The sequence below is a fragment of the Petaurus breviceps genome, unplaced genomic scaffold (genome assembly GCF_028583685.1).
Source record: "Petaurus breviceps papuanus isolate PSGF00001 unplaced genomic scaffold, PetGlider_PUasm1.0 371, whole genome shotgun sequence".
Classification (NCBI taxonomy): Eukaryota; Metazoa; Chordata; class Mammalia; order Diprotodontia; family Petauridae; genus Petaurus; species Petaurus breviceps.
Genome location: NW_027186298.1, coordinates 8,023 through 15,468, shown reverse-complemented (window position 1 = coordinate 15,468; position 7,446 = coordinate 8,023). Strand labels below are relative to the sequence as shown.

The 7,446-nt window shown below is 34.8% G+C and overlaps 1 pseudogene; it reads right to left on the bottom strand.

Moving 5' to 3' along the window:
- Positions 1-3,718: 3,718 nt before the first annotated feature.
- Positions 3,719-6,872, bottom strand: LOC138169752 (glycogenin-1 pseudogene; annotated as a pseudogene).
- Between the last annotated feature and the right edge of the window lie 574 nt (positions 6,873-7,446).

Here is a 7,446-nt window from a genome sequence, read left to right as displayed (position 1 = left end):
AGCAGTTCTTCGGGGAAGTTTTATATCTCTGAATGCATACATGAATAAAATAGAAAAATGGAGATCAAAAAATTGAATATGCAACTGAAAAGGCTAGAAAAAGTAGAAACTGTAAATCCTCAATTAAATACTAAATTAGAAGTACTGAAAACCAAAGGAGATATTAATAAAATTGAAATTTAAAAACTATTGAACTAATAAATTAAACTAGGAGCTGATTTATGAAAAAAAAAACCAATAAAATTTATAGACCCTTGGTCAATTTGATAAAAAAAAAAGAAAGAAGAAATCAAATTACAAGTATCAAAAATGAAAAGGGTGAATTAGCCTACAGTGAAGAGGAAATTAAAACAATAATTAGAAATTATTTTGCCCAATTGCATACCCATACATTTGATAATCTTAGTGAAATGGATGAATATTTACAAAAGTATAAATTGCCCAGATTAACTAAAGAGGAAGTAAAATACTTAAATAACTCCATCTCAGAAAAAAAAGAAATTGAACAAGCCATCTCCAGGGCCAGATTGTTTTTCAAGCAAATTCTATTAAACATTTAAAGAACAATTGATTCCAATACTTTATAAACTCTTTGGGAAAATTGGAGAAGAAGGAATCCTATCAAATTCTTTTTATGACACAAATATGGTTCTGATGCCTAAATCAGGAAGAGCCAAAACAGAGAAAGAAAATTATAGAGCAATTTCCCTCATCTTTTTTTTTTGGTTCAAGACTTCTTGTATAAAATCACTAATGTGGAAATGTTTTACTTGATTGCACATGTTTAATCTATATTGGATTGCTTACCATCTCAGGTATGAGGGAGAATAGGAGTGGAAGATGGGAGGGATAAAATTTAGAACTCAAATTGTTTTCCAAAATTTCAAAATTTGTTTTAACATGTAACTTGGAAAAACAAACACTATAAAAATAAAAAGAATATAGTTCAATTGTCACAAAGATAGAAGGTTTCTGTCTGTTCTCTTCAGACTATGCTTTCAGGTCTTTATAACCTCGCTTTCCTTAAACCAGTTTCTCTGAAGAAGTTTGGAATCCCTTTAATAAAGGAGGAAAGAAATTTATCTCAGGAATTGGTCAGAGTTGTTCTAGACATGGATCTGTTTGCCTTCTAAGTCATCATGATTGCCAAGCTCACTCTTTTTTTATTTTACCTCAGAAAATCTAATGCTTGCATAATTTTCTTTAGTAAGATCAACACACTCAGCTGACATCATAGAAGGTTAGAGGCTATATATGTTCTCCATCATTTATCATCATGATGATAACAATAACAATGATGATCTTTTATATTGCTCTTTAAGGTTTGCAAAGGGCTTTACAAATATCACATTTTATTCTAACAACCATTGGAGATAAATGTTATTATTATTACTCTCTAACTCAGTGCAAGAAATCTCTCAAAGGAATTTCCAGGGTGAGAAACACATACAATGGACATCCAGTGTAAGATCCATCTTTCCTCCTTTTCTGAATCTCAAAATCCCTTGACATTATTCTTCAACCATTCTACCCTTACAGCAGTTTCTGATGAAAAAATAAAAATTCTCAAGATGGGTAAATGTGTATTTGATTCAGTTCCATTCCCATTTCTTCCATAATTAGAGAATATCCAAAATCCTGCCCACTGGGCCTCAACCTTTCCTATTTTCTGTGTATATTGCAATTTTTAAATAAATTTCATTCATTTTAAACTTAAACAAAAAAAGGAAAAAAAGATCTTTACATGCACAGCACAACAAAAAAGAACTCGATATAAAACACTGAATTTCCATTTCACAATTTACTTAAAAAAAAACTATGTAATAAACACATTTTCAAAGCTACCCTGCTCTTCCATAGTTCTTTCTAAATTTGTTTTTGTTCTCTGCTATGCATTTTTAATTTTTTCTCCTTCCCTCTCCACCTCACAGTGGAGATGGCTACCATTAAACACAAATATGTTGCATGCCTCCATGGGAGAGGGAGGGAAGAAGGAAGGAGGATGAGAAAATTTGGAACTCAAGGAATGTGGAACTGAATGCTATAAACTAAAAATAAATAATAATAATATAAATGACACAAATATGTTTGTATGTGTGTCTATATTTGTATATATGTGTTTGTACATGTGCATATAGATACTATACACGCTACTATTAATCATTTTTTTCTATGAATCTGGATAGCATCTTCCTTCATAAGTCTTTTGTAGGTGATTTGTGTACTTACAATACTCAAGATGACTTAGTCATTCAAAGTTGTTCTTAGAACAATATTACTGTTACTGTGTACAATGTTCTTTTCGTGCTGTTCATTTAATTCTTCAGTATTTCAGTTGTTCCATGTTTTGTTTCGTTTTCTGGGTTTTGTTTTTTGGGTTTATTTTTTTTGGCTTTTTGGAGGGGGAAGGTAGGGCATTTGAGGTTAAATGACTTGCCCAAGGTCACACAGCTAGATTTGTGTTGTGTCTGAGGGTACATTTGAACTCAGACCCTCTGGACTTTAGGGCCAGTTCACTGTGCCACCTAGACGTCTCTTCCGTGTTTTTCTAAAATTCGCCAGTTCATCATTTCTTATGTCACAGTAGGATTATATATAATCATATATCTCACCTCGTTTGGCCATTCCCCAATTGTTGGGCATACCCTCAATTTCAAGTTCTTTGGTATGACAAAGAAAGCTGCTATAATTATTTTTGCACATGTAAGTTCTTTTTCTTTTTCTCTTAATAAGCTTGGGAAAAAGTTCTAATAGTGGTATTTCTGGGTGAAAGGTTATAAACAGGTTTATAACTCTTTGTGAATAATTCTAGGTTGCTCTGTACAATGGTTGGATCATTTCACAGTACAATAGTGAGTTAGTGTTCCAATTTTTCCATATCCCCTCTAACATCTGTTGTTTTCTCATCTATAATTTTACCCAATCTGATAGGTTTAATATGATATTATAAAGTTGTTTCAATTTGTGTTTCCCTAATCAATAGTGATTTAGGGCATCTTTCATATAATTATAGTTTTGATTTCTTCATTGTAATACTTACTATTCATATCCTTTGACAATTTATCAATTGGGAAATGACTCATGATCTTACAAATTGGACAAAGTTTTGTAGTATATATGAAATACTTATCTGAAAAAAACACCTATAAAATTTTTCTCCCAATTTTCTGTTTTCCTTCTGATCTTGGCTACATAGGTTTTATTTATACAAAATCTTTTCAATTTATTGTAATTGATATTATCTATTTCACAACTCACAATGCTCTCCATCTCTTGCTTATAAAGTGTCCTCTGTTCCATAAATCTTATAGGTAATATATCCCATAATATTATAATTTTTCTATAGCATGTACCTATATATCTAAACCATGCATACATTTTGACCTTATCTTATGTCAAGATTTGGTTGTCTGGAGAGGTTCATCAGTAATGTATGCGTATTTCATGATATCATGCTTGCCCAGATTCTAGATAATGGACAATGCTCTCATGCTTTCCCATTCAACAATGGAGTGAAACAAGGCTGTATGCTTGCTCCCATGCTTTTTAGCATAATGTTTTCAGCCATGTCGTCAAACACATTCAATGAAGGCAAATAGCTTCAAGGTCAGCTTCTGCAGTGATAGTAAATTCTTCAACTTGGAAAGGCTATGACCAAGACCAAAGTGGAAGGGATGTTGGTTCATGATTTTCTATTTGTAGATGATTGTGCACTCACTGCAATCTCTGAACTGAGATACAACAAATTTTCGGTCTCTTCTCTGCTGTTCATGCTTATTTTGGCCTAAAATTTAACAACACAAAAACACAGGTGTTCCAGCAGCCAGCACCATGCATCCATATGTGAAACCATTGGTTACAGCAAATGGAGAAGTTTTATGTGCTGTGGATAAGTTCACTTACTTTGGCAGTATGATTTCCAAGTATGTACACATTGATAAGATTGGCACATGCAATGCCAGAGCTAGCTCAAGATTTGGGAAGCTCTGAAGAAGTGTGGGAGAGAAAAGGTATAAGACTTACTACCAAACTAAAGGTCTAGAGAGATGCTGTGCTGACTTCATTGTTGTATGTGTGTGAAACCTAGATAGTATACCAGCTCCATGTCAGAAAACTGAATTGTTTCCATCTGAACTGTCTTAGGAAGATTCTGAAGATCTGGTAGGATAAGATACCAGACACTCAGGTCCTTTTTTTTCCTTTTTGGAGGGCAAGTGGGTTTAAGTGACTTGCCCAAGGTCACACCACTAGTAAGTGTTAAGTGTCTGAGGCTGGATTTGAACTCATATCCTCCTGACTTCAGGGCCAGTGCTCTGTTCACTGTTAGCCACCTCTTCAGGTCCTTTTTTTAAGCTAAACTGCCAACCATACAAACTGAACTGCATAGAAAACAGCTTTGATGGGCTGGCAACATTGTTCAAGTACCAAATGTATCCTTCCCAAGAAGGCTATATTGTGGAGAACTAACACAGGGCAGTGTTCACATGGTGGTCAGAAAAAGTGATGCTGAAACACCCTCAAGGTCTCTTTTAAGATCTTTGGAATTGATTATATGACTGACACATGACTGCCCTGCATGACATGCCCTCATCAGAGAAGGTGCTGTGCTCTAAAGACAAAGCAGAATTGAAGAAGGTCAAAGAAAATGCAAGATAAACAAATTTAGAGAATCTGCCCCAAATGTTCATGTGGACTACTTTTACCCAACTTGTGGTAGAACATTCTGAGCTCATATTGGTGTGATCAGCCACAGTTGGACACACTATAACTTAGTGATGTAATTTTGGTCCTCTTCACAAACAATGGACAACAACAATCCAATACTGGTAAATGGTATAAGACATTGGTCTATGCCCAGAGGGTGTCAGACTGCTCTTCAGTTTCCTTAATGATTTTGACCAAATAAGGAATTCTTATCCCAAAAGCTTAAATATTCACAGTTATCAAATACAAGCTTACTATAATCATTTGCTACTGTATATTGTATGTCTACTTTGTTGCACTGATCAGTTCATGAAATACTTTCTATGTTTTTCTTAGAGCATTGTGCTCAATATTTCATATAGTATAATAGAATTCTGTCATAATCATACAGCATAACTGTCTCAGTCATTCCTCAGTTGACTGACATTTCTACAATTACAAGTTCTTTGCAACCACAAAGTTACTATAAATATTTTAGAATCTGTAGTTTATTTTCCTTTTTCCCTAATCATCTTTGGAAATAGACCTAGCAGTGGTATTGCTGGGCCAAATGTAATAGGCAGTTCAATAATTCATTGGGAATAATTCCAGATTTCTCTCCAAAATGGCTAAATTTGGTCACATTTCCACCAACAATGAATTGGTACCCGGAGAATTTTAAGAACACATGCATTTTCTAACATTTATTTTCACTGCTAAATGTACGAGAAATAAGCATTCAGAAAACTCACTCTGATCCCCAAAAGACAGAGAAATACTTTACTGTGTGCTACCTTACTGCACACAGAAAACTGTTTTTTTTTTTCCTTAATCAGGTTTTTTTAAGAGAATCGAAAAGGGTACCACCGTTTCTGGTAGCAATTATTAAATCTGTGACTAAGTTTGACAGTGTTACATTGCTATTCCAATAAAGAAGTATTGGAACCACTAGTTCAGTCTCTAATCAATCCCCAAATAAGTATCTAATATAGGAAATCTGCAAGGCAGATGTTAGTGCCATTTCCATCTATCCTTATAAAGATGAAAGAGAAATGATTGGAGCCCAACTCTTCAGGTTTCACGAGCTGAGGCCCATAATTTAATGACTTCATTCCCTCTCACCAAATGTCTTTGTAATTCACATGAAATAGAAAAATTCTTAATTTTTCTCTGAATAATCACATGAGAATTCACTCAGCTAAATTAATTGATCAGGAAATGAGCTTTTTACTTTTTGACTTTTGTCCAGTTTTCAACTTTAGTACTATATGCAACACTCTTCTAGATGCTAAATTATCTAGAACTAATCCTGTGTAGCCAGTGTTTGCACAGATAAAATTGTGGTGTTTCCATTGGAAGTAAGGGTCCAGTTTCTCCTTGATATTCCTCAAAGGAATTGCTCCCATATAGTCATCTTGGCCTTGTTCCCACCTTTCCTTGTGTTGATCCAAGGAAACAAATGGTTGGGATGGAGGGCTGAGGTCCCCAATGGACTTATGTGAGATTACATCTGGGACTTTCTCTGTGAAGATGTCTTTAGCAACACCAAACTGCTGGAGAATGGCAAAATGTTGCGGGTGAAGATATTCCACCGCATGAGGAAGAATTGCGGGTCATGGTGGGGTCATGAATGCCATTCCTAAAACTTTTCATTTGGGCATTGTAAGTAAATTCCATGGTTTGATTCATCTCAGGAAATGCATGAATTTTGCATTTGCCCCAAATCCTTTAAATGCTTGATGGTAGAAGTATATAGAAATGCTGCTTATGTTATAAATAAATGCCAGTGCTTTCTGATATCTGTTGCTGCCCAACTGCTAAAGAAAGTGTTCCTCAAACCCTGGTGCCCATCATCAAAGCTGCCTTGTTCAGAGGCCATATGTAACTGCTGGTTGTATGTTTCAGTGGAAGGTCAATATAACAAAGACTCCAGAACTGAAACAGTCAGAACATCTTAAGTCTGGTGCTGCTGAGAGCTCCTCTCTCTCAAAAAACTTATCAACATTTGCCAGTACAATCTGCATCCATGAACACACATTTTGAATACTGAATTAGTGACCATAAGTAGAGTTTGGTTAACATGACACCCAACACAGACCTGGGTTTTTTCATTAAGGTTAGAAGAGCTCGATTCTAATTGTGCAAGATGTTGACTATGATGAACACATTGAAAGTCTTCTCTAAACTTTCTTGTTATGCAGTTGGGGAGGCAGTGACTGGTCACTGCTGAGTGCAGGAATCCAAAGCATTATAGTGAGGGGGCACCTGAGAGGAGCAAATAGAACTTCCTCACTTAAAAAAAGAATTTAAATCCTTTTTAATTAGTTATTCTAGCAATTTTAGACCTTTTGCCTTAATAAATTTGGGGCTATATTGGTCAGCAAATCACTATAAGCTCCTCATGTAATGTCAGTTTTCTTCCTGATTCAAGGTCCAGAGTCCTCTGGGTTGATTAATGAAATTATTTATATCAGCTAAAAGAGGAAAGTATAAAAATTTCTTTACTTTCTCCTACAAGTTGTGAATGGACATTCTTTAATCTATGTAAAGGCATGCTTAATCTATGCATTTGAGAGAAATAATTATTTCTATTTTATATTTCATAATTAGTTATTTAAATAGGACCAAGGCTTTTCCCTTTTTCTACTTCCTCATTCAGAAATCACCCCCAGTGGATGACTCAGGTAACCTTTGAAGGGAAGGGCTGATACTAAGAGTGAGAACTCTGATCTATTCAAAAGGTAAAGTTAGGTGAGTTAATGG